This window comes from Pelmatolapia mariae, linkage group LG16_19 (genome assembly GCF_036321145.2).
Source record: "Pelmatolapia mariae isolate MD_Pm_ZW linkage group LG16_19, Pm_UMD_F_2, whole genome shotgun sequence".
NCBI classification, from domain to species: Eukaryota; Metazoa; Chordata; class Actinopteri; order Cichliformes; family Cichlidae; genus Pelmatolapia; species Pelmatolapia mariae.
This window is the reverse complement of record NC_086241.1, coordinates 42,958,853-42,971,680: the sequence shown is the minus strand read 5'-3', so window position 1 is coordinate 42,971,680 and position 12,828 is coordinate 42,958,853. Positions and strand designations below refer to the sequence as shown.

Sequence of the window (12,828 nt, the reverse complement as noted above, 5' to 3'; positions counted from 1 at the left end):
CATGTTACTGTGGCACTTTCTTCTTGTTAGTATCACTAAAGTGTGTAATTGAGATATCTTTATTGTGGATATATTTGTCAGACCATCGCCACAAGGCACAAATGGAATTTCTGAAAGAACAATAAGTAAATCTAAATCTAATCTAAAAGCTCCATAAACTATACAGGTACAATGCACAGATACAGATATCTGCTAACAAATGCTGAGAAAAAATACAGAAAATACTAGAAGTTCTGTCATCTGGATGAGGTGTAGCTCCCAGCTCGTCATATTGTTTGTCAGATAATTCCATTAAAATTGCTTCAAAAGTCACCAGGAAAACGCTGTAGAGAATTCCAGATGATTTAGATGTTTTAATTTTTTGTTTTAACAGGATCAAATTAGATTGAATTGATGGGAAAAAATTCCCCCATGCAGTTGTTATGTATGGATGAATTAGCTACAGTGCTAGTTTATATCAGGCTGTAAAGACGTTATTTTAATGGCTAAATATGAGCATTTTAATGGATTCATTTTTGAAGAAAGCATTAGAGGAGATGCAGTTCACATCAACTGTGCAATGCTTTCACTTTTTTAGCCCCATAGCCCCGCTGCTTGAGCACTTCCAACCTTGGCTGGCATCTTCAGGATCACATTTTAACACGTTAAGATCTGATAAGACTGATCCTGCTGTGATGGGGTCCAACATCCTGACAAACACACACACACACAGGCAAATAGATTTGCACTTCCAGGGGAAACAGTACCAGCCATACAGTTGAATTCTTGTTAAACTGTTATTTTTAATATGTTTTCTATTCATTGTAGTTGTTATGATTATCATAAACAGTGATGGACACTGATGAACTGTAAGCAGTAATCTCTGCAAATCTAATCACTCTTTTTGGATACGAGCAATATGAAATCATACAACAATCTGACCTTTGATCTCTGTCCTTATCATGAGAGATGTCAGAGTAAAAACCCAAACTTTGGAGTCAAGCTCTCACATTGTCAGTGAGTATTAATTTAATATTCTAATGCACATGGGTTTCCAGGTTTTGCCGTAAATTTGACAAACACAGCGGTAAAGTGAGTGGGAGAGGTACGTTTTACTTTATTGTCTGCTTCCATTTTCAGTGAATTGCTCTAAAAGCCCTTAATGAATCCTGCTGTCTTTCAGAGCCCATTTATATGTGCTGTTAAAAAACAGCGAGCCTAAAACAGATGGATTCTGGGTCACTGGAAGTATTACATCGAGTTTCATTCCATAATGTGGTGTGACCCATTTGGAGAAATCTTATAAGGTGATACAGTGCATATTAGTTAAGCAACTTCACGTGTGTTTTAAAGGAAAGACAATCACAGAGTTCACTGAGGAGTAGTTGGAAACATAAAAACAGTTAGGATCCTGTAAACCTTTAATTCAGGTTAAAAAGCCCTCCCAGTAACCAGATGCAGTTGTTTCTCCATACAGAAATTATGTGAAGGACAATAATGTCTAACCTGGTTTTAATAGTCAACTGTATTACCCGATACAAATACAGCCACTCAAAATTGCCACTTTCAGCCAGAGGACTGCCGGCTGACTGTTAACTGACAATCAGATGTCAGCTGAATGTCAGTCACTGGGAGCCCAATTGAAGAGTGTAACCAGGAGATGGCGTTTCCTTAAAAATAAAACTCTGACTTGGATAGTTATAGTTTTGGACAGTATTCTTGTCGGGACAGTGCCTTATAATATAAAGTGCACTGAGTACATAGCACATTTTGGTTTGGCGCTATATAAATAAAGCTGAAACAGCTGTTCTGTTGATAGCTTTTGTTGTGAACCTATTCACCCATTAAAACATAAAAACTTACATTTTGAAAATGTAAAAAAAATAAATACATGCTCTCACAGTTACATCATATCATCCCTTTGGTTACATCAGCTCTAGGGGGTCATATGATGATGACAAAGCTTTGATTGCACAATCCCAAGAAACGATATAGAAAATGTACGAAATCGGCATCAGCTGTTAATATTCTCCCGACCACATCGTTGAAAACAAATTGTATTTTTGTGAAAGTTTGAGTGAGAGAGTATAAGTGCTCATAAAGACCAGGTTGAACACTAATAACTGTTAATTCCCTGCTACCTGTTTGTACATGGAGTTTTTTCACCTATAACTAAATGAATATACAAATAAATACTGCAGGTTGGACACTTATTTGTGGGACATGTGCTAGTTGGATTTCGAGTGTCCTTTTCACAGCGCAAAAATTTCCAACCACAGTATTAAAATAAATGTTAAAGGTGATAGACAAAGATTAGCGGCAGACTGCTTGAGTAAGCAGGCATGACTCTGATCGTTGCCGCTATGACTGTTAATTTATTTGAAAGTGTAAATGCTGAGAGTTACCAAAAGTTTTAGTACTGCGCTAGAGCTTCATGGTCCACTTCTACAGCAGCTTTTCACTGACCTTATTAATCATCAGAAATATTTAGAGCAAAGCACCAAATATGTCTGGCACGAATAAACACACACACACACACACACACACACACACACACACACACACACACACACACACACACACATGTCGGGTATCTTCTGGGGACATCTAATTGACATAATGCTTTCCCTAACCCTAACCATAACCCAATCGTATCCCTGTCACTAAAACCACATTTTGAGTCTCAAAAATGCCTTGAAACTTGTGGGACCAGGATTTTGGTCCCCACAAGTATAATAAACTTCCAATTTTTTTGTCCCCACAAAGATATGAATACACGCACACACACATATTTTAGTGCAATCAAAGTGTGTTCAAATTTCCGATTTTATATGACAACATTAGCAGTGCAATGAATGAATCATTTTAAGCTTTTATGTTCAGATACACAAGTCAGCAATAATTATCACTGTCTGGCTGGCTTGTTTGATGTGCACAACCTGGATTGTATTTGCTGCAAACATGTATCGATACCAATATTTTATAGACATGCTGATTCTGTCATAATTATAGAATCACTGAACAAATTTTAAAAGTATAATTATATATTGAGGCAAACTTGTCAATAAATAAACTCACCTCCACACTGCTCCCCCTGGTGGATACACAAGACATTACTACTGGTTTAACTCAATGACGCTTAGCGGTGTTACTACTCGTGGTTGCATCATCCTAGTCACAGGCGGGGGATATCATTACGGCCACCCATCAGCCGGCAATCGATCAGAATTCATTCGGGAAGCCGTCATGATCCTGTCACTGATGAGCCGCCCATTTTAAGTGGCAGCATCTGTAGTTATTACTACGTTCATTGCAGTCAATACACAGTGAGCATCAGTAATCTATCCAGTAATCTAATCTTGGCAAATAATCCTCATGTCTATTCATATGAAAGTAGATGAACGTAATCTAGGCAGCTATCTCTTTTCATGGTTTCAGTACAGCTCTGCTGTTAGCTACACACCCAACAAATTGTCTCAGGTGTGACAAATTTATACTGAAGTCTTTTGTGTATTATAGAGTCAGACATGTTTAGCACTTATGTAAACATCTAGAATAATACTTTTTCTGTCAAAAGTAAAACTCAAAAGGTCTCAAACATTGTTGTCATTGTCTTACAGTAATAAACTGAGATACTATTGAGACTACTGAGACTATTTATTCAGATCAAGGTTATTAAGGCCTACAACCAAACTAAAAACCCAAACTAGGTTTGAAAAAAAAAATTGAATTATCTAAAACAAAAAATTAAAACTGACCATTATTTATTGTAATGCCTGTACTGGTTTTCCTAATCTTACCTCTGAAACAATTTCCCTCAGGATAAATAAAGTATTATCAATCAATCAATACATGAAAGTAAAAAAATACAAACTAAAAGTAACACTGAAGGTAATACAAGGTAAACTTAATTAAACATTTTGAAACAAGAAAAGTCACCCTGTAAACTAACAGAAACTAAACTGAATTAAAAACAAAATGTCAAAACGAACTAATTAGAAAATACAAAACTACGGTGACTGTGGTCGCCTCATAGCAACAACGTTCCCTGCTTTTTGTTAACTAAAATGTTTTTCAGATCTACTTTTTAGTTTAGCTTGAGTTAACGTTAATGACATTGGAAGTGATGCTGTATGTCACTGGGAACAACAAGTTTTTATATTTAAATATTGTCCGCTGATACCTGAGATGTTTTGTCCCTTTCTGATTACAACCATTGCACAATCAAATAAAATGTCAAATGTTGGCCATTTTTAACATTTTGTGACAATTTTGACATCTTGTACTTCGGGAGGTAAGAGATGATGGAGCTGATCCAACAAAACCGAAACACTGCCCACTCTAAACCAATACATGATCCAAGATGTTTTAACCCTACTACTTGATGTTTATTCCGTCCACTGGTATTAACCAAAACTCCAGAACAATAATCTAACTTCTCGTAAAAAAAAAAAAAATCTAGCAAGGTTGTGGATTTGTTCTGCAACCATGTACACTGATTCTCCAGTCCCGACCAACACACCAGGATAGATGTTCCCTATCCTTGAGTTTAGAGGACAAGGTTGGGTAAGCAGCGTTTCAGCCTCCAAACCCTGAAGGACGGGCTTTCTGCATAATGACGTCTGTCAAGGTGCTCTTCAACGAACCGACGGAGCCGAGTGTGCTTGCTCTGTAACTTTAGTCTTTGTGTGAATTCAATTAGACATATAGATGAAATGAAACTGTAACAAAGATGAAGAGAGACAAAGAAGAGGATGAGAAAGAGGGAGAAGAAAGAAGAAGACAAATGTCAGATGAGGAGAGAGAGTTGAAGAGAAAAGAGGAGAAAGATGGGAAAGAGTATGCAAACAACAAAGTTTGGGTAGCTTTAGGCGGTATTAGCAGCAGCAGAGGGAATATGTGTGTGGGAACAAATTGTCGACAGGAATTCATTAGGCTCGTTGTGCGATAACGAGTGCTTGTGGTTTTAATTGACTTAATCAACAAATAGAATTAATCAGAGATTTCTAATTAATGGTAATTGATTGAAATATCCGCTGGGTCACCACGCAAGCAGCCAAAATTCTCCTTCCCTCTCTCTGTGCATCGCTCTCTTCATTTCTGTCTCAGAATCCTTTACAGTTTGCCCTTGTCTGCTTTCCACGTTGTCAGGCCTCTCATTTGTTTTTCTTGTTCATTATGCCTTTATGTAGTTGTCTTTCTTTTTTTATTACATTTTCTTTTTGTTCTTTCTATTTCTGGTTACCCTCTCCGTGGCTATCTGACTTTGTTTTCTTTCCTTTGTTTTTTTTTTAACTGGTGATCTTCACGTTTGGTGTTTTACACAACATTTACTTTGAATTAGATCAGGTCAGCACAGTGGTTAGCACTGTTGCCTCACAGCAAGAAGGTCTTGAGAGTCTCCGGGTACTCTGGCTTGCTCCCACGGTCCAAAGACATGCAGTTAGGGGGAATAGGTTAATAGGAAACTCTAAACTGCCCATAGGTGTGAATGTGAGTGCGACTGGTTGTCTGTGTCTATGTGTTAGCCCTGCGACAGACTGGCGACCTGTCCAGGGTGTACCCTGCCTCTCGCCCTAAGACAGCTGGGATAGACTCCAGCCCCCCTGCGACCCTGAAAAAGTTAAGCGGTAGAGAATGGATGGATGGATTGCATGACCAGCAGTTTGAACACTTGTGGTAAACGGTGCTTGTTTCTTCGGGTGCTGATGAGAAATAATCCAGGAAGTTTGAGAAGTCCACAAGTTCGAGTTTTATTAATGTTTCTGGGTGTTCAAATCACAGTTTATCTCTTCCGTCCCTCCGTATTTGTCAGGCTGTAGTAATTTTTTGGCAAACAGCAAAATACAAAAAAAGCTCAGGTATTGAAAGGCACTGTTAAATATGTCATTAGATTTACTGTCTAGTATTCAAAACAGGTTTTCCGATAGACAGTGCATGTATTGTTTTATATAGGTTCAGTTCTGTTGCTTATTGTTTTGAAGTGTTTTTTTAGGTGTAACCTTCATTTGTGAAATACCAGAAAAGGATTTGGTGGAAAAGCAGCCCCAACACTAATGAATCCTGTTTATTTTAATCCAAGAATTATGGCTTTTTAAAGACACTATATTCAGAAAATGACACATCTTACCCACTTCTATTCTTATGTCTCTGTCTCACCTCTGTTTCAAAGTGCTTTCCACTCGTGAAAAAACACTGACATAGCAACCACAGTAACAACCTCCACTCTCCTCTCTGTCTTTTGCTTTTTCTCCCTCTCTCACACCTCCCTGCATCCCTCTCTTCACGGCAGGTCTTGGTAATTAGATTGTGGAGATGAGGAGGTGGCGGAGAGTTAAGAGGATTTTGTTTTTAGGAGAAGGAGATTTAAAGAATGAGAGAGATAGAGCAGGATGGAGTAGGGGAGAGTGAGAGATCAAGCTTGAGAAAGCCAAGGAGTGAGAGAGGAAGAGGGTGAAGGGGGAATTATAGAAAGAGGAGAGCAGATCCTTTTCCTTTTGTTTATCGTGAGCCGGTCACTCTTCCTGAAAGAAAATGTTGAGTGACAGAGATACATGAAGGGAGGGAGAGAGAGACAGAGAAAAAGCAAATGAGGAGATAGTGAAATCATTTGTCTTTTAAGTGTCTCTTCTGCTGGTCAGCTTTGAATATGACAATCTGGAGAGATCTACACAAGCCATTAACAGCTTCTCTTGGTCTGATGCTCGAGAAGGCTGTTAAATGGACAATTCCCGATCAGATGCTGAAGGACCACAACCTGTTCAACACGAAGGACTTAGAGGTTCCTCTGAAACCTCATGAATTCTTCTCTTTGGCAACATGGACAAGCCAGAAGCCTCGCCAAGGACGCTTATTTTGTCCACTTATTTTCTAAATCTCTGTTTTCTCATTTCTAATTAGGTCTTGTGTTGGTGAAGTACTCATTAAATCAAGAGTGTCTCTTTTGCTCCATTTGAACCATAACAGTCAGTGCCAGCACTGGTGTTGACACAGTGCTAGTTTACTTCAGTAGATCTCTCACTTCATCTTATGCTAACCCACAAGTAAGATTTCCTGATACTTAAAATGCTTTCACACCAGACATGTTTGGTGTATGTTAAACTCTATTCTATTCTTATATAGGACAAATAACTCAACTGGAAGAGATTTCTTTAGGCAATTTTACATTTTACAGAATTGCCGGGCCAATTCTGCCCCCAGGGCCTTATATTTGACACCCTTGATCTATGTCCTTCAACTTAAACTGATTAAAAGGCGTATGTTTTGAATATAATATAGTGTGTTGTGAAAGTTTAAAGCTTTATCACCAGTTTAGGTAAACTAGTTTACCTTTCTGTGCCGTAAAGTGGAGAAATGTTTTAGGAGGCCAGCATGTGAACAATTAGCGGTGCTGACTCACATCCTAGCAGCTTCACACTTGGCCACAAATCGTCATTAAAAGTCTCATTAAAAAAAAAGAGGCAAAAAAAAGGGCAACAACTGGACACACTCAACACTGATTTCCTGGTCTAACTTGTGACAGTTATGGAAAAGCATTTTGCAAATGGCACAACAGGAGACCGAAGCAATGTAGGAGCTTTAACTTGATATCATAGGTGTATCTACTATAATCTCAATGACTTCAACCACAAGACTGAGGTCAGAGGTCAAGTTTTCTGAAAGTCTTGTGACTGCAATCACTGAAGAAGGAAGTCACGTAGGATTTTCAAATTAGTGCCATAGGTTCATCTGTTAAAAATCTTGGACGAGTTCAAATCTCACTGACCTTGACCTAAAGGTCAGAGGTCCACGATCAGGTTTTCTGAAAATCATGTGAATGCGAAAACTTAAGGTGGCGATGTAGGATTTTTAAATTGATACCATAGGTGCATCTACCAAAAATCGTAGACGAGCTCGAATCTCAGTGACCTCGACCTCAAGGTTAGAGTAAGTTTTCTGAAAATCTTGTGAATGTGATAACTTGAGAAAAAGGCAAAGTAGGATTTTGAAATTGATACCAGAGCCGTGTTTACTAAAAGGCTGAGGGGTATCACCGTAGAGTCATCATTTCCCAAAAGAGCAAATTTCCTGCCTTTGTTTACGATTACCTTTGTTTTGTCTTTTCTATTCCCTCACTAGTCTCACTAGTCTTTTCTCTCAGTCTTCACGCTTTTGCACATTTCCCTCGTTTTCGCCTTCTCCTCTTTATCGACCTATCTCACACTTGCTTTTGGCTTTTCTGTCCATCTCAACCTCCCCTCTACATTCTCCATCTCTTTCTCCACAGCCACTCTACGGCTTCCCATGTATTTTTGAAGAAAAGCTTTTTAGCAAATATTTGTCCAACTGTGTCTGTAGAGCCCTCTGAGTCAATACGGGCCCAGCCAGGCTAGACCGGTCCAGAGAAAAAGAGAGTGAGAGAGGGGGGGATCAGTGCATAAAAACCAGCAGTGCAGAAACAATAGAAACTTAGGAATCCCTCTTTTTTTCCTTTCTGTATGGAAATGAATTCACAAAGAACAGAGTTTTGCTCTGTAAAGCTTACCAATCTGCAAGCATAACACTTGTGACTTTCACAAGTAATGCAACTGTTGGTATATCGCTCATATCCATGTTAATGTGTTTTTAAAGGTGTTTTTAATATAGACAAAAAGAATAAACTCCCTTTGTATTTTGCAGTAAAAAATGAAAACACATAACCTTTACCATAAATTCTCGCAAAGAGAAGTTTATTGCACTTGCACTAACAAACAGTGAAGTTGTGTCTATTTTTCCTGGTACCCACATATAGTTTTCCTCTACATGAAGTAGTGTTTTTCGTGAGACCTGAATCTGTTTACTTAGTTTCATGTCATGCTGGGAGGAAAGGGCTTATTTTTGTTAGTTAGGTTTTTTTTCTTAGTTTTTGGATCATTGTATTGTTGTGTTTAACAAAAGCAGATAGCACTCACATTAGTCCTGCCTACAAGGCTCTTCATCAGTTAATTAACAAGGCAAATATTCTTAAAGTATTATAGCACCAAGCACCTTTCACTGTTGGAGGCGGCATCAGTGCTCTGTTGGTAACTACACCAACGTCCCCCAAATTTTTTCAAACAGATTTTTAGTTATCTCTTTTTTAGTTATCTCAATTAATACACACTTTAACAGCTATTCATTTCTTTATACTTAGCAACTGTTAGCTAACAGTTTATCTATACTGTGCTATCTATTGTTAAACAGGTCTTTTAATCTCAGATTATCACGTTTTTAGAACATTTCCTGCTAAACACCCACCAGTTTCCCATTTTCGAGATGTACTCTATCTACTATTTCCAGACTGATAATTCAGGTTAAGTTTAAATAATACTAAGAGGCATTGAAAACTCAAGAAATACTGAAGTGGTGCCCTGAAGGGGGGACAAGGTATAAAAAGTGTTCTAATTTCTACATTGTGCAACTGAAATGCATGCAAATGAATTTTAAAGTCTTTTGAAATTTAATCATGTCTGATTTTTTTAATTTAGAATTTTACATTAAGAAGCAGAGGGGGAACAAAGTGTTTTCCCAAACATTATGGGGGGCATTATATATGAAAATGCTACATTGTTCCATTTTTAAGACCTCCAGGACAATGTGCATGGTTACAATGTGGTTCTCGAAAACAAAATATTTGCATAGATTTAACCAAATAATTTTCTTTTCATTATAATTCTCCAGAATTTGCTTCTATTCTAATTAGACAGTCCACTAATATTTTTGGTTTTGGGTTACAACTTAACATATTTGCTCAACCCAGCATGAAAGTTGAATCAAAATAGTATAGTAGAATTTAATGTTAAAAAGTATTCTACATATTTAGTTTTTCATCTGGAATGTGAAAGTTTTAGTCAGATATGAGATGACAAAGCAGAAGGCCCACTGTGATTTGAAATGGTGCTTTTACAAAAACTATTTACAATTTCCTATTCTGAATTTTAGCTAGCAGCTATATTTCAACTTTTAATCAGTTATGTTTGTCTTTACTGAGTCTTACTCTTGGCCTGATATGTCAGCCGGGCTGTGGTCGACTCCTTTGTCACGTGGTGTGAGCAGAATCATCTGCAGCTCAACGTGGCAAAGACCAAGGAATTGATCGTGGACTTCAGGAAGACCAGGAAACACTTGACCCCTGTTTCAATCCAGGGGGTCAGTGTTGACATTGTGGAGGACTATAAATACCTTGGAGTACACATTGACAATAAACTGGACTGGGCTACAAACACCACAGCACTTTACAGAAAGGGCCAGAGTCGTCTCTATTTTTTGAGGCGACTGAGGTCCTTCAACATCTGCCAGAAAATGCTCAGGATTTTCTACGAGTCTGTTGTGGCCAGTGCGATCCTCTATGCTGTTGCATGCTGGGGGAGCAGGCTGAGGGTCGCAGATGCCAACAGACTCGATAAACTGATTCGTAAGGCCAGTAAAGTTGTGGGGATGGAGCTGGACTCCCTCAAGGTGGTGTCGGAGAGGCGGATGTTGTCCAAGATAAAGACAATGTTGGATAACACCTCCCACCCACTCCATGACATGCTGGTCAGTCACAGGAGCACGTTCAGTGAAAGACTGAGATTACCGAAAAGCACCACTGAACGACACAGGAAATCATTCCTGCCTGTGGCCATCTCCCTGTACAACTCATCCACTTAACACACTGTTTACTGCAACAGCTACACCCTTCTTGCACATGTTCTTTTTCAGCTATTTATTAATAAGTGACTTTTATGTATATATATGCCTGTATATATTGTGCTATTCTTAGTTAGTGTATTGTCTGTCTCTGTTAATGTTTGTTTATAATGGAGCACTGTAACGAAAAATAATTTCCCCTAGGGATCAATAAAGTATTCTGATTCTGATTCTGATTTCCCTAGTTGAAAACCCCTGGTCTGTACTATAATGGTTTATCCATGGTTCTGCTGTGCACTAGACACTTATCAGAAGCCTAATAAAAGAAACTAGATTTAAAGTCTATTACTAAACCTTAGGGCACAGTTACATTGGGATATAGAGTGAATCATTACACAGTCTTTGTACATGACTGTATTGATTAAGTATTGAAGCAAATGAGTTTGCAAGACACGGTTGAGTAGACAGCTCAAAAATGGGTCTGTTAGCCTGTTAAATTTGTTTGTGGATGGCAATAAGTTGTACACCTGTCGTAATCCATCAGGAAGCACACAGCTGGTTTTCTGTGGAGCAGAAAGTTCTCGCATCACCACTGAAGCAAACGGACGGGCTGGTCTTCACTGTCCAACGAGTGATATAGAGAAGTTTTTCACATACTAAAAAGCTCATTTTGAAAACATTTCTCAATCAGCATATTTGGTTTTCAAAGTGTTGTTCCAGCCCCAATCTAGTTTAATACGTCTTCCTGTGCTTCCTCCGTGCTGTCTGCTGCACTTATTTGGCACGGAACGAGTATCACTCAGTCCTTTCATTGTTTAGAGCCTCCTCCCTCAATGTAATACACACCTCCTGTTTGGAATAAATTTATCTGCCACCCCACAAACACACACGCGAACACACACTTGGCTTGTCCTCTTGATCCTGTCTGGTGTATTCTGCATCCCCATCTTCTGTTTAGACAACCAGGCAAGCCACAAATATGCTAAACTGAAGAGAGCGGGAAAGAGGAGATGAAAGACGGGAGAAGAAGTGTTGAGTGTGTGTGAGAAAGAGGCAAAGTGTGAATGTGTGCGCACGCAAGAAAGAGAGAGCGAGAGAGAGTTAGAGGGAGAGAGAGAATCCCATTTCATTGTAATAGTGTTTAATATTTATTGGAAAAATGTAAAGAAAATGTAAAGGAAGTGCTTTTCAGCGAGCAGGCAGGATTAGCATAAATAGTTTGGGGCTTGGACGTGCTTGGTCCCTGCTGCAGAGGAGTAAGGCTGTCCCCTCTATTCTCTGTCTCACACACACAGAAATATATGCATATGTTTGCACATACACCCACTGCTACACAAACTTTATGCACAAGCCTGCATGAGTAAACACTGAAACATGCAAACACACACACACACTGACCTTTGAGTGTGAAAACTCATCAGCATATAGTGATTTATAATAGGCACTGCCAATCCTTGTTTCTTTTTTTTTCTCTTTTTTTGCATTTATTAGACAGAAGTCGGGAGGGAAGCAGAGAGGGGGAATATTGGCTGTTGTCATTTATTTTATGCACTGTTGCTGCTGATCAAGGATCTGTGTGCTGAATTTGACTTTATGCTAATAAACTGTAATGAATGACCAGAATTTAACTACAGTGAAGTGCAGCGAATGTAGGTCTTCTTGCTTGATCTTTTATTGTTAGAGAAATGAATAATTCTGGTTTATTTAATGTTTGGGGTGTTATTTTAATAATCGTGTCCATAATTTCTCCCTGTGTTATTAATAATGAAAATGTGGGACATTGGTAACATTATACAACAAAGATGGAGGGATCATGGGCAATGACAGTAAGTCTGTAAAAGAAACCAACAGTTTATGATCATTTAAACCAGAAAAGTACAGCTAATTATCCTGCGCAGTGTATGAAAACTGTCGAAAAAATTGAGTCGAGCCTCGTTGAAGCACATAAATTGTATTTTACGTGCTTCTTGACATACTTTTAAGCATAAACACATATTACAGTAAAGTAAGAAGCACTAACAAAAAAATTTAAATAGTGGTAAATCCGATAAATAATTAAGAGAGTATAGTGTTGCATGAAAGAGGACACATATGATTTGTCTTTTTCTTTTGGCAGGAATCTTTAGGGGTTGTCGGAGCAACTCATCTTTTTTTTAATCTAAAAAAGTAGCAGGAAAAAAATTTAATATTTTAGACCTTAAACAAACAACTACTACAATAAAA

At 38.3% G+C, this 12,828-nt stretch overlaps 1 protein-coding gene across 2 annotated transcripts in view; it reads left to right on the top strand.

The window, feature by feature from the left end:
• akap6 (A kinase (PRKA) anchor protein 6) overlaps positions 1–12,828 on the top strand; it is a 215,407-nt gene that overhangs the window by 174,934 nt on the left and 27,645 nt on the right. The window lies entirely within an intron of this gene.